The sequence below is a fragment of the Megascapheus bottae genome, chromosome 10 (assembly GCF_031878675.1).
Source record: "Megascapheus bottae isolate mThoBot1 chromosome 10, mThoBot2.hap1, whole genome shotgun sequence".
NCBI classification, from domain to species: domain Eukaryota; kingdom Metazoa; phylum Chordata; class Mammalia; order Rodentia; family Geomyidae; genus Megascapheus; species Megascapheus bottae.
In genome coordinates this window covers 13,698,908-13,717,678 of record NC_143518.1, presented here as the reverse complement: position 1 = coordinate 13,717,678, position 18,771 = coordinate 13,698,908, and the positions used below count along the sequence as shown (strand labels likewise).

Below are 18,771 nucleotides of genomic sequence, written 5' to 3'. Positions count from 1 at the left end.
AAGCTAAAATCCAAAGCTAAGAGAAAGGGTAAAGATTTTCCCTCCAAGTTCTCAGAAACAAAACACCTTCATTTTAGAGGCTTAGTTCACAGCCTAATTTGCATGAGTAAGATTGTGTTGGTTTAAGCCTTTCTCCTTGCACTACATGTTGGGCAACTCTTACAAAATTAAACCTTCCTATTTTGCCATTCTCATTAATAGACCCGAAATAAAAGAAAATGAGGAAAAGAAGAAGTAAAACCAAGATAAGGCCATGATTGTCGAAACTCCAAGTAGAAAAAATTAAAAGAGATCTACTCCATCTTACAGTTTAGACAACTGTCAAGAGCCTGCCATAATCAAGCTAGTTATAGATAACGTTAATGAAAAAAAAAGAAAAAAATGAAACTCTTATTTAATGATGATTATTATAAACCTAATTTTTTATATGTACACTCCGAGAAGTTTAGTCTGTTTATCTTATAGCATCTATATATCTGCACAATTCAGTTCTACTTTATTTTTGATCTAGACATTACTATTTTTTTCATATATTTTTTATTGTAATTAATAGAAGGGTTACATTATATTTGCCAGATAGATGGTGCATTAATTCCCATACATTGATACCCTTTCATATGTCTTGGTCCCCATTTCCCTCCCCTCCACCCCCACTCCTCATCTTGTTTTCCCCCCTTCCCTATCCAATTGACCTTACTATTTTCTAATAGGTCAAGCTAAAAATTCCTGACTGTGTTTTACTACCTCTAGCCCAGAAGGAAACAAGCCATAAATACATTTTCAGAAAAAGGCCTTTAGTAATGGAAACCACAGGAGAATTAAGAAAAATAGTGAAATATTCCTATTATTGGTAGTAATCATTTTGATTAAGTATTCACCAAAAATCACATAGTCACTGCATTACTATCTTCCAACTGTTAAGGTATCAAGTGAACTTAGTCATGAATGCTTAAGTTGTAAGTAGGATTCAATAAACACACATTCAAGTTGATAACCAAAGATGGAAATAAGCAAAGATACAGTTGGAAAACACTAGAATATAAACTGTAACCTCAAATGTTCACGAGGATTTTCATTAATCATCAAATCAGAAAGTGAGTCAATGTCTCATAATTCTCCAAGCAACAATGCAGAGTGAATCATAGCATTTGAAAGTGTAAATTAGTATAGAAGGATGATTAAAGTAGATGTGTAATGAAGAAGACTCTGACGATAAAGGTGTATCTATCACTAAATCACCCAATCTATTTATCTGTATTCCATATATTTTTCTAGGAACTACATAGTCAAACTTAGGAAAAATTTTTCCCCTTCTGTTCATTTCTCCAAATCTTCCCTTCTAGTACCCACCCCTAATATATCCAGTTCATTTTCTATGTCTGGTGAGTATCAGTTTGTTTTATTCATCCTTGTTCCATCTTTCATACGAACTCCCTTAGCCTCCTACATATAAACACAATAACAACACAAAAGGAAAAAATAATCTTAGGTATGTAAGCTCAAAAGCTATACACATATGGCTGTATAGGATGAGGCTCAATGAAATGAACTCTAGGATAGAGAAACAAGAGGTTTTTTGGTGTGATTGTTGTTCTTAATGTGTTATATGAAATTATTTCTTTTCTCCCCCCCTCATGGTTTATCACATGTTGATATTGTATCTGATTTTGTTACCTTGCATGTTGCATATACATATATTTGTGTATTTGAAATAGGGAAGGGAAAGAAAAACATATGATTGGTAGCACAACAATGTTCATTGCAGCATTATTCACCATAGCAAAATATGGAACCAACATAGATGTCCCTCAGTTGATAAGTGGATCAACAAGATGTGGTATTTGTACACAATGGAATTCTATGCTGCTGTCAGAAAAAAACGACATCGACCCATTTGTTAGGAAATGGAAAGACTTAGAAAAATCAGTAGAAACCTTGGGCTCTACTAGCAGAGATTTGCAATAGAGCAAAAACCTTGATACATAAGGCCATATAGTATGACGCTAAATGAAAGGATCTCTGGGATATAGAAACATAAGCCATATAACGAATGATTGTTGTTCTTAATGTACTATGTTATCTCTCATCTCTTTTGCTGTCCCTTGTATTGGATACATTTGTATTTGGTTATTAGAAATTGGATAGGGAAGGGGGAAAACAAGATGAGTGGTGGAGGTGAGGGGAGGGAAATGGAGACCAATACATGTGAAAGGGTATCAATGTATGTGAATTAATGCACCTTCTATCTGGCAAATATCATGTAACCCTTCTATTAATTACAATAAAAATATATCAGAAATATGATTGGTAGATGGTGGGGGAAGGGAAAGTAGGAGAAAAACATGAGAAGTGGTATCAATGTTAAAGAAGCAATGTACCCACTACCTGATGAATACAACTGTAACCCTTCTATACTTTACCCTAATGACAAAATGCAATAAAAAAATTAGGGTTCTATGTAATTTACTACGATCCGATTTTCTTTATTTGTTTTGGTCATTCAGTGTGTTTACCTATAGATTGATATACACATTCTAGTTTCTTCAGTTCTGGCTTAATTTGCTTAATATAATATTTTCTAAGTCTATCCATTTCCTTACAAGGTTATAATATCATTCCTTCTGATGGATGAGTAGAATTCCATTGTGTGTGTGTGTGTGTGTGTGTGTGTGTGTGTGTGTGTGTGTGTGTGTAACATTCTCTTGATCCATTCGCCTACTGAGGGACATCTAGGCTGATACTATATCATGCCTGTGGTAAACAATGCTGCAATAAATTGTATTTTGGCCTGGTTTGTGGTCCATTAAATAAATGTCAAGGGTCGAATTTCTGGGTCATATGTTTAATCTTTCAATTAACCTTCATACTGCTTTCCAGAGAGCTTAAGCAATGTTATATTACCACCAACATTTTTCCTGATAATGGTCATTCTAGATGAAATGAGGTAGAATCTCAATGTTGCCCTTCAGTTTGATATAATTTCATGTATCCAGCCTTTCTTTGATTTGTTGTGATTCTGGATCTTTGATTAGGAAGGTTCACCTCGTGTCTAGAAGAGTACAGTTCCTCCTACCTCTTCCTGTAGTGTTTCACACTATCTAGCATTACATTGAGGTCTTTGATTCATTTAGAGTTGATTCTTGTAGAAGGTGATATATAGGCATCTAGCTTCAGTTTTCTACACATGGATAGCCAATTTTGGCAGCACCATTTGTTGAAGAGGGTGTCTTTATTCCACAGGTGTTTTTGGCTCCCTTATCAAATAGTAGTTGGCCATATTTTTGTGGGCTTATTTCTGGGTCTTCTATTATGTTCTATTTGTCTCAGGCCATTGTTTGTGCCTCTACCAAGCTTTCTACTACTATGGCTTTGTAATAAAGCTTGAAATTTGTTATCAACATTCATCTAGCACTATTCTTCCTGCTAAGGATTTTTTCTATCCTATCTCTTTTATTATTCCATATGATTTTTGATTGATTTATATATTTCTTTGAAGAAAGTTGTTGGATTTTATAGGTATTGCATTAAATTTGTATAATCCTCTGAACAGAATTACCTTTTTTACGTAGTTAATTTTGCTCAACCAGGAGCATACATTGTTTTGCTTTTCCTTAGGTATGCTTCGATTTATTTTTCAGAGCCTAAAAGCATTTTCTATATTTCTTAATAATATTGCTCTGAGTCTACAGAGTTGACATGTTTGAAAACCGAAAAGTTCGTTTGATAAAATTTTTAAATAATGTAAAAAGTCAGGAGAGACTTACATTTAAAATGATTATCCTATGAGAAAATGATTAATGTCATAGTCTTAAAAGTTTCCCTTACATTTTTTTTTGTCAGTTGTGGGGCTTGTACTCTGGGCCTGGGTGTTGTCCATGAGCTCTTCAGTCCAAGGCTTCCACCCTACCCCTTTAGCCACCAAGTCACTTTCGCCTTAACAATTTTATGAGAGATAAAATAATATGTTAGCTCTTCTTTATCAATGAAAACATAATGTAATTGATGATAGTCAATTCTTGGTGGGCAAAATTTCTTCAGAATGTTCCACAACTATTAGAGTTTACATTTGAACAGTACTGTATTTCATCTACTTATCCATCTGCTAAAATTAAATAAGTGGTCCTCCTGTGTAAGAGTACAAATGACTCTCAGAATGGAAATTGGGAGCATCAAAATATATTGCAATGTTTTAAATCTTGTCTGTTTCTTGAGGGTTAAGGATTGCTTATATAATCTATTGCCTACAAAGTGATATGTTCTTCTCCCTATTCCTCATTATGACGTTTGTTACTTCTGGAAGTAGTTTTACAATGATCCACTACGGAAACCCAGATTCTGTCCACATGTTAGGAAGTAATCTGAACTTTATTTTTGGCTCTGATTCCATATTGCGTCCATGCATGCATGCTATATGAAATAGCAGAGAAAATTTGGTTATATTTAGTTTTATGGCTTTAGGACACAAATTTTATATTTATATATCCATCTTTTATTAAATTAAAATCTTACCAATAACAAAAATATAGCATCAATGTTTATTTTCTCAGTTAAGCTGTCTTCCAGTTTTCTCTTCAGCTTAGCCTCTTAGGCAATGTCAGTTACTAATAAAGTAATGTATTGAATTATGTTACCTAGTATTTAATGTGACAAAAAACATGGAACTGAATCATACTCAGAATAACAGTTTACATTTATGACTTAAACTATTCTTTAACTCATTTTATATTGCTCTGTTAAGTTTGTGGGGCAAATAATAAACATTTAGTTCTAGAAATGAAATAGTATCGTCATATATGCTGTTCCTGCTCACTGAAGCCAGTGGTTGTATTAAAGTGTAAATATGTCCCAGACACTTGTAAAACACTCCATAACTCTCCACTCCTCAGGAAGAAGTTAAAACCTCTTTCAGAAGACACTTTACCTGGCTGCTTTGTCTTATTTTCCTGTCTTTTCTCTAGCCCTTTCAATAAACAATTTGTACGGGGCTATGTTTCTACTTGAGGATGGTAGAATCCACTTGAACTACTTCAAACAGAAAAAAAAAAATCTTTCTTAAACCACACAAATGTTTACACACAGTAAAAGAAAAACTAATGACATAAAAAGGGAACCAAAGTTCTTTCCTTATGCCATTCAAAAAGTCACTAAAATGGATGTAAGGTCTAAATATAAAAGCTAAAATGTTAAAAAAAATCTCCTGCAGAAAAATATTGGAAAAACTTTGATTAGAGTTAGGACAAATATTTTAGATAAGACACAATGAAAAAAAGATTCTGGCATTGAGCTTGAAAGATAACTAAGACTCTCCTCTTCAAGGTTAATGTTAGAAAATGAACTAGAAGAAAATACTTGCAAAACCAGTCAGATACTTATTACAGACTCATAGCTACTCAGAAGGCTGAGATCTGAGGATTTCTTACAAATGAGTACGAGTCAGTATTGCAAATTAAATTTCAAATATAAAATTGTAAGTTAAATTTGTTTAAAAGTTAATATTAACATTAAAATAGAACCTTAAGATTGACATAATATTAAATAAAGTTTAGTATTACAATACTAATCTTTATTAATTAGCAAATTCACATCTCTGTGGAAGACAATAAAGTAAAAATGTCAAGTGTTAATTTTAGATAAAAGAAAGTACAAGATTCATTTAGCAAAGAAATTTACAGTATATGAAGGGCTACACTAAGTATCCTTGATAGAATTGGGTTGTGTCCATCTCTCAATTAGTAAACAATGCATTGTTAAATAAGCCATCTTGGAAAAACTAATTTGTATGGTAAACCAATGACCTTACTCATATATCTTTCTTAATATTTTTTAACTCTGCATGACACTACCAGTGGATACCTTGAGTTAATTTATGAAACTCATAGATTTAGGAAAATTTTTGCATGCTTAAAAACATGTACACAAGCTGTGCATGCTTTCACTATCTTTTGGTGCATCATCTACGATAGCAAGATGACCAAAGATGGTTATGGTGAAAAATTCCTTCTAAACTTTTTACTGTTTTAAATACATTTGAGTAATGCTACATTTTAATTGAGAGTATAAGTGTAAATTTTAGAGAAAAAAATGGAAATATGATGTAAAAATCAACATTAATAAATTCTTTAAAAAATAAAGAAAAGAAATAAAAAGTAAAAAACAAAAAAAAAATAAAAAAAAGAATCCTGGACACTCCTCTCCAGCATCTGTTGTTATTAGTTATCTTGATCCTGGCCATTCTAACTGGAGTGAGGTGGAATCTTAGCGTTGTTTTGATTTGCATTTCTTTTATGACCAGAGATGTGGAGAATTTCTTCTATAAGCTATTTTTATTTCTTCTTCAGAGAAGACTCTCTTTAAGTCTTTGGCCCATCTTTTAATGGGATGGTTGTTACTTTGGAGATTAGTTTTGGAGTGATTCAATTTTTTGAGCTGTTGATATATTTTAGATATTAGGCCTTTGTCTGCTGTATGGTTGGTGCAGATTTTCTCCCATTCTGTAGGCTTCCTAATTAATTTACTAGTTATGTCCTTTGCCATACAAAAGCTCTGCAGTTTAATGCAGTCCCACTTATCCAGACTTTCTCTGCTTTGTTGTGATTCTTGGTCTTTATTAAGACAGTTTCGACCTGTACCAAGGAGGCCTAGTGTATCTCCTATTCCTTCTTGTAAAGTTTTCAGTGTGTCAGCTTTTACCTCCTGGTTTTTTATCCATTTGAAGTTAATTCTAGTGCAGGGTGACAAAGAAGGATCCAACTTTAGTTTTCTGCAAGTGCTTAACCAGTTCTGCCAGCACCACTTGTTGAAGAGGCTATCTTTCTTCCATTCTAATTTTTTGGCTCCCTTGTCAAAGATTAGGTGGCCATAGGTCTGTGGTTTAATATCTGGGTTCTCAGGCCTATTCTTGTGCCACTACCAAGCTGTTTAGTCACTATCATTCTGTAATAGAGTCTAAAGTTTGGTATTGAAATTCCTCCTGCACTGTTCTTTCTGATAAGAAGTGTTTTTCCTATACGGGGTCTTTTATTATTCCATATGAAATTTTGGATTGCCTCTTCTATTTCTTTGAAGAATGACATTGGGATATTGATGGGTATTGCAGTTAATTTAGATAGCCCTTGGCAAGATTGTTATTTTGACGATGTTAATTCTTCTAATCCAGGAGCATGGGAGGTTTTTCCATTTCCTCAGTTTTGCTTTAATCTCCTTTTTCAGGGTTTTAAAGTTTTCCTCAAAAAGGTCCTTTACATTCTTAGTTAAGCTAATTCCTAGGTACTTTATTTTCTTTGAGGCTATTGCGAAAGGAGTTGCTTTCCTGATTGTTGCCTCGTTCCTCTCACTGTTGGCATAGAGGAAGGCAGTTGATTTTTGAGGGTTAATTTTATACCCTGCTAACTTTCCAGAGTTTTGAATCAGCTCAAGGAGCTTGGGAATAGAGTCTATAGGATTCTTTAAATACAGAATCATTTCGTCTGAAAAGAGGATAGTTTTACTTCCTCTTTTCCTACTTGGATCCCCTTTATGCTTGCTTCTTGCCTTATTGCACTGGCTAGGAATTCTAATACTATGTTAAAGAGGAGTGGAGAGAGTGGGCATCCTTGTCTCATTCCTGATTTTAGAGGGAATGGCTTTAGCTTTACGCCATTAAGTGTAATACTAGCTATGGGTTTGTCATACACAACCTTTATTGTATTGAGGAATGTTCCATGGATTCCTAGTTTCTCCAGAGCTTTTAACATAAAGGGGTGTTGGATCTTGTGAAATGCCTTTTCCGCATCTATTGAGACAATCATGTGACTTTTGTCCCTGCTCCTGTTGATGTGTTGAAATATATTAATTGATTTGCATATGTTGAACCAGCTTTACCTCCCTGTGATGAATCCTGTTTGATCATTGTGTATAATTTTTTTTGATAAGCTGTTGTAGACGGTTGGCGAGTATTTTGTTGAGAAGTCTTGCATCGATGTTCATCAAAGAAATAGGCCTATAGTTCTCTTTCTTTGATGAGTCTCTGTCTGTTTTGGGGATGAGGGTTATACTAGCTTCTTATCCTTTTACTTACCTGGTCTCTAATTTCAGGTTGCTTTCTTTCTGTGCTATTTCTTCTTGTCTTTTCCTGTCCTCATGCTAACTTTTCTTGTTTTTAAGGATTCATCCATATTTAACTTATTTCAGTTTTTTCAGTTCAATTTATGTTATAGGATCAATCTACTTAGAAATTCTAAACGCGATTAGCTTGCAGCAATGATATTGAATTATTGCTCCTTAATGTTTCTGTGACATAGCTAGGAGGATTGTTATGGAGATTAAACATATTATCTTATAAAAGCACTTTGAATTTTGCTTAGTACACATGAGGATAGTCATTGATACTTGTTAGTAAGTAAATAGAAAATATTTGTATTCATTTTTCCCATACTGAAATAAAATGCTTGAAGAATAACACAGAAAATAATTTAGCCTGCAAAGATTGAAACAGAAACTTGAAGGCAAAAAAATGAATTTTACTATGTCCTTGTTTCTGGACAATTGGGTAAATGTCTAGTAGTGGAATTGCTGTGTCATAAGGCAGCTCTATGTTTAGTCTTTTGAGGAACTGCCATACTGCTTTCCATAGTGGTTGAAGGAGTGTGCACTCCCACCAACAGTGTAGTAGTGATCCCTCCTGGCCACATCCCCTCAGGCATCTGTTGTTATTAGTTTTCTTGATCCTGGCCATTCTAGCTGGAGGGAGGTGGAATCTTAAGAGTTGTTTTGGTTTGCATTTCTTTTATGACCAGAGATTTGGAGCATTTCTTCATGTGTCTATAGGCAATTTTTGTTTCTTCTTCAGAGAAGACTCTCTTTATGTCTTTGGCCCATCTTTTAATGGGATGGTTGTTTCTTTGGAGATTAGTTTTGGAGTGATTCAATTTTTTTGAGCTGTTGATATATTTCAGATATGAGGCCTTTGTCTGCTGTATGGTTGGTGAAGATCTTCTTCCATTCTGTAGGCTTCCTAATTAATTTTCTAGCTATGTCCTTTGCCATACAAAAGCTCTGCATTTTGACATTGCCCCATTTGTTAGGAAATGGAAAGACTTAGAAAAAAATCATATTAAGTGAAGTAAGCAAGACTCAAAGGAACATAAGCTCAATGGTTTTCCTTATTTTCATAATCAGTAGAAACCTTGGGCTCTTCTAGCTGAGATTTGCAATAGAGCAAAACCTTGATACGTAAGGCCATGTAATATGACAGTAAATGAAAGGACCTCTAGGATACAGAAATGAAAGCCATGTAATGAGTGATTGTTGTCCTTAATGTACTATGTTGTCTCTCATCTCTTTTGCTGTCCCTTGGTTATCTCATATTGCTACAGTATCTCACTTTGTTATCTGATATATTGGATATATTTGTATTTGGTTATTTGAAATTGGATAGGGAAGGGGGAAAACAATATTAGGGGTGGGCATGGGGGGGAGGGAAATGGGGACCAAGACATGAGAAAGGGTATCAATGTATGTGAATTAATGCACCTTCTATGTGGCAAATATCATGTAACCTTCTATTAATTACAATAAAACATATATGAAAAATGGATTTTACCCTCTAGTATTCTTCAAGTATATCTAAAGTATACATTTTTGCATTTATGTGCATGTAGTTATGTGTACACTGTTTTTATTTTGGATAATAGATGATTCTCAAAAGGACAGAGAATTAAACCACAGTAGATTCTTTAAATACTTCATGAAAAAAATTGAAAGTGAACTGCTGCAATAAACTGGCCATTTTTTAAATTTTGAAATATAGTGTATTATCTTTACTTGTACAAAGGAGCAACCCTGGGCCAGGGTGTCATCTAGTGGTTGAGTATTACATGGGCATGCATGAAGCCCTGGTTTGGATTCCTCAGTACTACATACATAGAAAAACCCGGAAATGGTGCTGTGGCTCAAGGGTAGAGCACTAGTCTTGAGGAAAGCTCAAGAACAGTGACCAGGCCCTGATTCCAAGCCTCCAGACTGGGGAGAAGAAGAAGAAGAAGAAGAAGAAGAAGAAGAAGAAGAAGAAGAAGAAGAAGAAGAAGAAGAAGAAGAAGAAGAAGAAGAAGCAGCAGCAGCAGCAGCTCTTTTTTTTTTTTTTGCCAGTCTTGGGCTTGAGCTCAGGGCCTGAGCACTGTCCTTGGACTTTCTCAAGGCTAGAGCTCTACCACTTGAGCCTCAGCACCACTTCTGGCTTTTTTCTATGTATGTGGTACCGAGGAATCGAACCTGGGTCTTCATGCATGCTAGGCAAGCACTTTAACCACTAGGCCAAACTCCCGGCCCCGAAGAAGAAGCTCTTAACCAGACATTTTATGAACACATTACATTTTCATTGTCACCCCTTTCTTCATTCTACTCATCCTTCCCAACTTTACTTGATCCCTCAATTTTCTTTATATTTTGGATGTGCATCAAATTGTTTTAAGAGTGAATAGTGAAACATGTATTGTAGTTTATCTAGCTTTCAAGAACCTGTTCTAATCCTTTCCAGCACTAAGGAAAAGGGAGGAGGAAGAGCATTCTATCCTCTTAACCCTCACCAGAGCTATCTGCTGAACCTTTCCAAGGCCAGTTCTCAGCATTTCAAGACTATTGAGGTAGTGTTCTAACCTCTTCAACTTTCTCCAGGTCCCATAGCTAAGCGTCAGAGTTCCCTGCAATTAAATGTACTACAATGTCAGTCATTTGCTTATCATAACCAAAATCTATTGTGATGAGCTACTCTGGCCAGAATATGCTGTCCCCCAAATAGACCACATTACAATTGATTTCAATCATTAAAATCAATTATATGATGGGTTAGTTAGAAAAATGACTAAGAAAAAAAGTCAGATTTTATTTGGACTCAAACATCTCTTGGTTGATTGTTCGTATGGCTTGAGGGTGAATAAAACTTTACCGCATGTGCTTGGGTAAAGGTTAGTAAAAACAACCAAGGAATCAAGAAACCCTCATGTGGAGAGCTATATTTTATACAAAACACTAATAGCTTTTTGTTTACATTTGTGTTTGTTTTGACAATTGATTCTTGTCTTAAGGCATGGATGGAAACCACTAAGAAAGAAAACAATCTGGATAGGACCACAGGTCTGGAATACTCTGAAACCTGCAGGTGATGCAGGAAAGTGTAGATTGTTAGAAAGAGAGGAAATTTACTTTAAAAGAAGAGATAAGAACAAAGGGTTGAACAACTGGAACCATCTGATGAAGAACAAATACAAATGTTCAAGTTGTGATAAAAAAATAAAGATGCTATTCAAAGGAAGTGTCCTGTATCTCCACTCAAGTCAATTATAATCCTTATGACATGTGTTTTATATTAATTCAATGTAAGAAAAATTGAGATCATGTCTTGTACATTATTAGATTACAATAATGTGTGAAAAAACAGAATTTCAAGTAACTCAGCATAAGAAAATTAGACTGCAAAGGAATCACGGGAATCATGCAGGATGTGACTTAGTAACACTTGCCAATTCTCCAGAAGCACTGAAGCCAAAGGGATAAGCAATGATTTTTCCACAGGCTCAGTCAATTTTATGAGACTAGCAAGGCATATGATGAACTCTGGGTTATATTTAGGTGAAGTAAGTATCCACAACTGAATAAAAATTAACTAAATTGATCTTTTTTTCTAATTTAACTTTTGTGGTTCCTTGTGATCAGTGTAAAAATAAAGCATTATTTTCTGTGTTTTTGCCATTAAGGTATAGATCACCTACATTTTCTTGTACCAGGCTTCTATATTGATTCACCTGACCTCTGCCTCTTCAATAACAGAATACTAGAATATATCAACACATCCCTTCACCTTTGTTCTTAACTATTCATTCACATGAATTCATCTTCTTGGAATTCAGGTAATAGTAAATACTATATAGGTACCTTTAATTTCTTCAAATAGAACCATATCCTAAGAGGTTACATCTTCCATATCTGTAGACCAGACATTTCTTCAGATATGTAAAAGTTTTGGAGAATAACTGAACTATTTTCTGCTGGAGCCAGATGGCAGCAAGGTGGGATACCTGATTGAGGGGATGATGGTGAGAAAGAAAAAGAAAAGACAAGACATGTAATAGATGGAGTGCTACAGCCCGAGACTACAGCCTAAGGCTGTAAGCTTAAGATTGCAGCTCTTTACTTTCTATTCCGATCTTATATAGTCTCCACAAAAGAAGAACCTATCAGGTGTTATATTGATAATCAAGTCTCAGCAGAGAGTGATAAAGCAATAACACATTCATATCTAATGATAATCAAGTCTCAGCAGAAAGTGATTCACAATACCGACGATGTAGCTCAAAGTTCATAGGCAAGGCATTACATGACAGCTCATTTCTTTATGTGGTTATCTTACTCAGTGATGCAGATTCATGGGCCAGCCTGACTCCCAAATATTTCCCGTAATTTTTTTAATAACGGGAATACTATTGGTGTGGACATACTAATTGCTTTGAGTCTATTTAAAGTTTTTTTTTCTTGTATATTACCAAATATGAACAATGCCCATTTTATATTTCAGGGAACTATTATACCCAGCATGTGACAATATTATCACATTGTTCCATCTCATCTGTCCTACAAAATTGAATATATTGTCATTATCTTTGCAAGCACCTCCAACGTAAAAGAATCCAATAAATACAAATATATTTAGCTACTTCCTTATAATAGCATTAAATTATTTTCTAAATTTATGGATTCAATAATTTCTCTAGCTATATCATGTTTTTTCCTATATGTCCATAAAATTAATCCAAATTTCCTACAGATTTGGAAGTTTTCTTTTTAACACATGGTTTATGCTCTTTTTCTAGGTGTCTTTGTAAATGTCTCCAACATATATGGAAAACTTTCATTTTCCCTGTTTCTGCAAAACATTCCACATATCTTTTCTGAAATGTTTTTTTCTTAAATTAGGATAATGTGTTTGTTTAGTAAGACATAATGGAAACCAGTTTTCAGGATAAGCCAGTTGTCCAAAAGACCCCAAGTGTTGTAGACTTAGGTAATATGCTGTCAAGTAAGAATGATCAAGTTTAATACTGGCTTCAGTGTATCACATCCCACAGATTCAAACATTTGCTTTGTCTCCTTTAGGATGCACTATAAGAGGCTCTTAAATTGAATCTTCTACTTAACTTTCCTGAAGTTTTTTATAGGCCAATTTTACAGGTGAGAGTAATTAGTAGCTGACAGTCTCCAATCAGCAATTAGCTTCAATTAAGTCTTGCCAGCTGCTTAGCTGAGCCTGTACTGACTTCCTTCAGCTGTTTCAGTGCCAAGGTGCGATCAAAAGTCAAGCTAAAAATTTAGAAATCATTCATATCTCATCACTCTGATGTACAAAATTTTTGATTACAGTGTACTTCCCATTTACAAAGGTAATTACTCATTTTGTGGGGTCCCAAATGCATACAGCTGCAGTTACATCAGTTGCCAGGTGGAGAATGAGACTGAGATGTGTTGCCATTTGACAGGGACACAAAAAGAACAAAAACATGCAACACATGTCACAGGTGTTATAATTTAAAGAAATGGAATACATGTTGTATCCAATCTGAGCTTCCTGTTAACAAAATACATACATTGGGAAACGTCCTATGACATAATTCCTGAAATAATAAACTCGAGGAAGGAAGAAAAGCTATGTGGCCCAGTGTTTCAGTACTTGGAATTTTACTTCTGTTGAATAGGCCCTCAGAAAGATAAAGCATCCAGGCAGAACTGTGAGGTAGAGGAAAACTATCCAGTTCTTCATGACCCAGAAGCTGAGAGGTAAAGGAAGGGGACCGGGTACTTCTTCCAGTTGGCATCATGAAATGCCTTGCATCCTCACCCTCCACCCTACCTCCTGAGTGTTCTGCTACCTCTGAGAGCATCACACTCTGATAATTTTAAGATATGGCATTTGGCAATACAGTTATAAATCACAGAGTAGCATGAATATAAAAACCCAAGGTGAGAGTACTTATTAATCACCAAAGTAATTAGTAAACATGCGTGGAAATACATACCCAGAATAAAGATTAAAGAAATACAGAGTAAATGGAAATAAACAGACATGGTGCTTTACTTGGGGTAAAAGGGCAAACAAGGGAGAAGGGAGGAAAGAAGGGATGGGGGAAGGGGGTAAAGTGAATATCTAGAGTGTTGGGGGCCGAGTAACGCCATGTCTAATAAGTTTCTGCTGAGGCTTGTAGTAGGGATAAAACACGTGGATCTCTTTGTCCTGTCCATCTTGTATACTGATAGGCTCCCTCATCCAATATAAGGAGGGGGGATTTAGGGAATAAAGAGAGAACTTCCTGCCTTGATGAAGCTGCGTGCTGTCTCTGTTCATGCTCCGGGGTAAGAAGGCTGGGTGCAGGAGGACATTGGGCCCCTTCCTCTTGCTGCTTGGCCTGGTCGGGGTGTGTTTTTCCCATCCCCCTACTAGTAGAGGGGGACCGGGGACAAAGGACCCCGACACTAGAGCAATGATTATGTCTTATCTCTGACAACTCCTGCACTCTAGATGAAATTACAAAGATCTTTAATATTTCTGGAATGCAGTTCATTAAAGCTGTAAGGGAGAAAAATTAAGTCCCCTTCCCCTCAGTCTAACCAAGCTGTTCTTAGCTTCTGTATAAATATGCTTTGCTATAGAAATTAGGCTACCTAACCCCCCCCCCAGGATGAAGCCCATGTCCTGCTTGTTCTGTTATCTGTAACGTCCTGTTTGCTCTGCTATCTATAATCGACAACTGGCCGGCAGTAGCACCATCCAGGCCTTGAAAGGAGCTAATTCTATAACAGGACAAGGGTCATTTTCCCCAGGACCGCGGGCCCATTGGAATGTGCTACTCAGCACAAAGACCCTGCTAGCCCATATTAGGACATACCTTCCTACCTGAGATGATTGGTTAATGTGTATGATCTGTTCCAAACGGGTTGGCTACCTGCGTGCAGAACTCACTGTAATGCTTTAAACTTATTGGTTATCAATGTGCGGGCTCTGCGGTAACGGACGGTATAGCCCTATATAAGATCCTCTCCAAAAAGCCTCAGGGCTCTCAGCCACTGACCCGAACCTCACGGATCTCGAGGTCACGTGTACCTGAGAGCCCGAGCATGCCCGAATAAAGCTCGCTCTTGCTTTTGCATAAGAAGCGTCTCATGGTGACTTCTTTAAGCGCCGACCCTTACAAAGCACTGCAGTATTTTATGTCATTGAGAGCATTACAAAAGCTCTATCCTAACATTCATTGTTAGAGATCATTATAATACTTCCATACCAATATTTTTATCCCAGATTTTCTAATAACTTTTCTGATAGTCTTGGGGATTGAACACTGGACTTCAGCTCCGTCCCAGTGCTCAAGGCTGTCACTCTACCACTTGAGCCACAGCACCACTTCTGGTTTTCTGGTGGTAAATTGGACATAAGAGTCTCATGGACTTTCAGTCTTTCACCCAGGCTAGCTTTGAATTGTGATACTCAGACATCAACCTCTTGAGTAGCTAGGCGTGCGATACCGGCTCCCAGAAGACTTTCTAATCTTACACACATAGTAGTGTTTTCTAGTACCCCAAAGGAACATCTAAACCAAAACACATTCAAGAGCTTTATTTAAAATTGTGTAATACCACATGCAGTCTATCAGGAAACACCACCACATGTATGAAAAAGTTTGTGAAATTTGATTGGTCAAGGGATTTTGGTGCAATGTCCCTATGTGCATACAGTGTCTTCTGACTAATTTCACCCCCTTCCTCACTCTCTCTCACTTCATTAAGTTTCATTTTCTTGTTTTCATTCATGCTTATAAACTACTCTTCTTCCTTCCTCCTCTCTCTTCTTTCTTCTCCCACTTATACCCATTTCCAAACAGACTCAAATATTTCTATTACTTGTTTTTTTTAGGGTATGTTAATTGTACAAAGGGGTTTCTTTAAAGTAATCCCTACATTAATTTATTTTGTTTTAGTCAAATTAATCTCCCATATGTCTCCCTTTTTCCAAAGCCTTATAATCCCTGTATTAATCATTTGCATTCAGTGATTTTCCTTATGCCATTTTCATACATGGGCACAATGTATTTTGATAGTCTTCATCTTTTCACACTCGTAATCTCCCCATGTCCTTCTAAACAACTCCTAGTTAGAACTATATGGTATGTAAAACTATCTGATGTATCCAAATATTCTTCAAATATATACACAGAATGATAATACAATGTTATAGCACAATGTAAAGGTATTTTTAAATTCTAGAGGAAACATCCATACTATTTTTCCCAGTTTATACATTAATTTATCTTCTCACAATCAGTATATGAGACTGCCTTCTCCCCACAATCTTAGTATCATTAGTTGTTTTGCCCTTAAAAATGGGCATTTTGACTGAGATGAAATGAAATCACAATCTTAGTTTACATTTCTTTTGTGGCCAGAGATGTCGAACAGTCTTTTGTTCTTGTTCAACATTAATACTGCTTTCCATGTTTTTCTCCCAATTTTCCTCCCCCACATTCCTTCCCAACTACCTTGATTTTTTCCCTTTCCCTTTCCCATTTCAAAGAGACAAACTTATATACAATATACCAGGTACCAGGTACCAAAGGGATACAGCACTAACATGAGATAAACTATGAGGAGGAGGAGGGGGAGGAGAAGAGAGAGAGAGAGAGAGAGAGAGAGAGAGAGAGAGAGAGAGAGAGAGAGAGAGAGAGAGAGAACGAGAGAGAGAGAGAGAGAGAGAGGAAGAAAAAATAACTTCACATAGTATATTAAGAACAACAATCACAAAATAAACCTTTTGTTTCCATATCCTAGAATTCATTTCACTTATCTGATCCTATATAGCCATATGCACAAATGTTTTGAGCTATTGAGATCCTCTGCTAGGAGAAACCTAGATGTATACTAATTATTGCAAATGAGGGAAACAATGGAGCCTATGTTTCTTTGGGTTTGACTTCACTTACTGTGTTATTTTCCAAGTCTTTCCATAAAAATGTATATTGAGAAGCTGAAAGATACATTTTTATTATAGTTTTCTTTAATTACTATAATTATAAAAAAAGAAAAATTTGAAATTAATGGATGATTAAAATAACTGTTTGTTATAAAAGCCAGTCAAGTTCTTCTAAATTGTTATAAATTTACTGGATCTTGGCTTTCTATGTAATTCACAATAAACATATAAAAATAAACAGACATGCAATAAACAAACACATACACACACACACACACAAACATACAGCAAATTATAAATAATAGTAGAAGAAATTGAAGATGCAAAACAAATGAGATACTTTATTCATATATCATGTAGAAATGAAATTTACTAAAATTGGCTCCAAATAGATATTCAGATTAAAATTAAGTAGTTCTAGAAGAAAAAAAATGAAACACTTCTAGAAGAAAAATACTGAAAAAAAAATCTAACTAGCCTTTGGTTATTTATACAAGTTTTAAAATCCTTAGTTTTAAAATATAAATTTAAAATACAGATACATGTCAAAAATGACAATGATACACTGGATTTCACAAATCAAGAACTAACACATTTCTAAGAATGCCATAAAGATAATAAAAATACATGAGTCATAGAGAAAATCAAATCAAATATCTGATAAAACCTCTTATACAAAATATGCAGAGAAGCTTTTTGTCATACCTATTAGCAAACCAACACCATCATTAAAAAAACTAATATTATCTGAATATAAAATTCACTAAAGGGGATAAACATGTAAAGCCTATGATATGCTATTCACTATCACCTGCACTTGGAAAACTGTGCAAAGTCTGTTGAGAATATAATATATATCTGTTGGCCTAGTTGAAATGAAAATCATAGTGACAATACACATTTTAGCAGGAATGCAGAACTACAAAATATCTTCCTCATTGCCAGTTAAACATTACAAAAACTTTGGACAACAATTTGGCATTATGTTATAAAGTGATATACATTCTTAACATCAGATCCAGTATTTAGGCCTGGTGAGCTATCCAACTGAGTGAAAGAATTATGTCCATACTAAATCTGCATGCAAATGTTTATAGAAATTTTACTGGTGTTCTTCACAAACTGGAAACAACTAAGATGACATTCAATTGCTTAATGCATAAGCTGTGGTATACTCAGACAATCAAATGTTATTTTGCAATTAAACCTAATGGGCCTCAAAACACAGAGACATGGATGAATCTTAAATGCATAATGCTAAGTGAAATATTGCAGTTTAAAAGGACTTATATTACTTCAAGTATATGACATTTTGAAATAGGCGACTACAATTGTTTTTATTACTGGTGGACTGCAGAGGTTTGTGGGTAAAGGAAATGTTGAATAGAAAGATGGTGAATTTTTTTTTTTTTGCCAGTCCTGGGCTTGAGCTCAGGGCCTGAGCACTGTCCTTGGACTTTCTCAAGGCTAGAGCTCTACCACTTGAGCCTCAGCACCACTTCCGGCTTTTTTCTATGTATGTGGTACCGAGGAATCGAACCCGGGTCTTCATGCATGCTAGGCAAGCACTTTAACCACTAGGCCAAACTCCCGGCCCAAGATGGTGAATTTTTAAAGGATGCAAAACTATTCTTCATTGTATCATAATGGTGATTAAAAGGTACTATGTGTTTACTAAAACCCATAAAAATACAATATAAAGATTAGATTTTAAAGTGTATAAAAATATTAACTATTTTTTATAATGTTGGAGATTTTGGAAAAGCAATACAAAATGTAAGAAGATA

The 18,771-nt window shown here is 35.3% G+C and overlaps 1 long non-coding RNA gene across 2 annotated transcripts in view; it reads right to left on the bottom strand.

The window, feature by feature from the left end:
• LOC150057618 (uncharacterized) overlaps nt 1–15,064 on the bottom strand; it is a 48,080-nt gene extending 33,016 nt beyond the window's left edge. For both annotated transcript variants that reach the window (XR_016536768.1, XR_016536769.1), the window contains exons 1-2: nt 14,910–15,064; nt 11,908–12,050 (exon numbers count right to left, since the gene is read on the bottom strand). This is a non-coding gene — a long non-coding RNA (uncharacterized LOC150057618). The remainder of the gene's footprint in view (nt 1–11,907; nt 12,051–14,909) is intronic.
• Nucleotides 15,065–18,771: the final 3,707 nt, after the last annotated feature.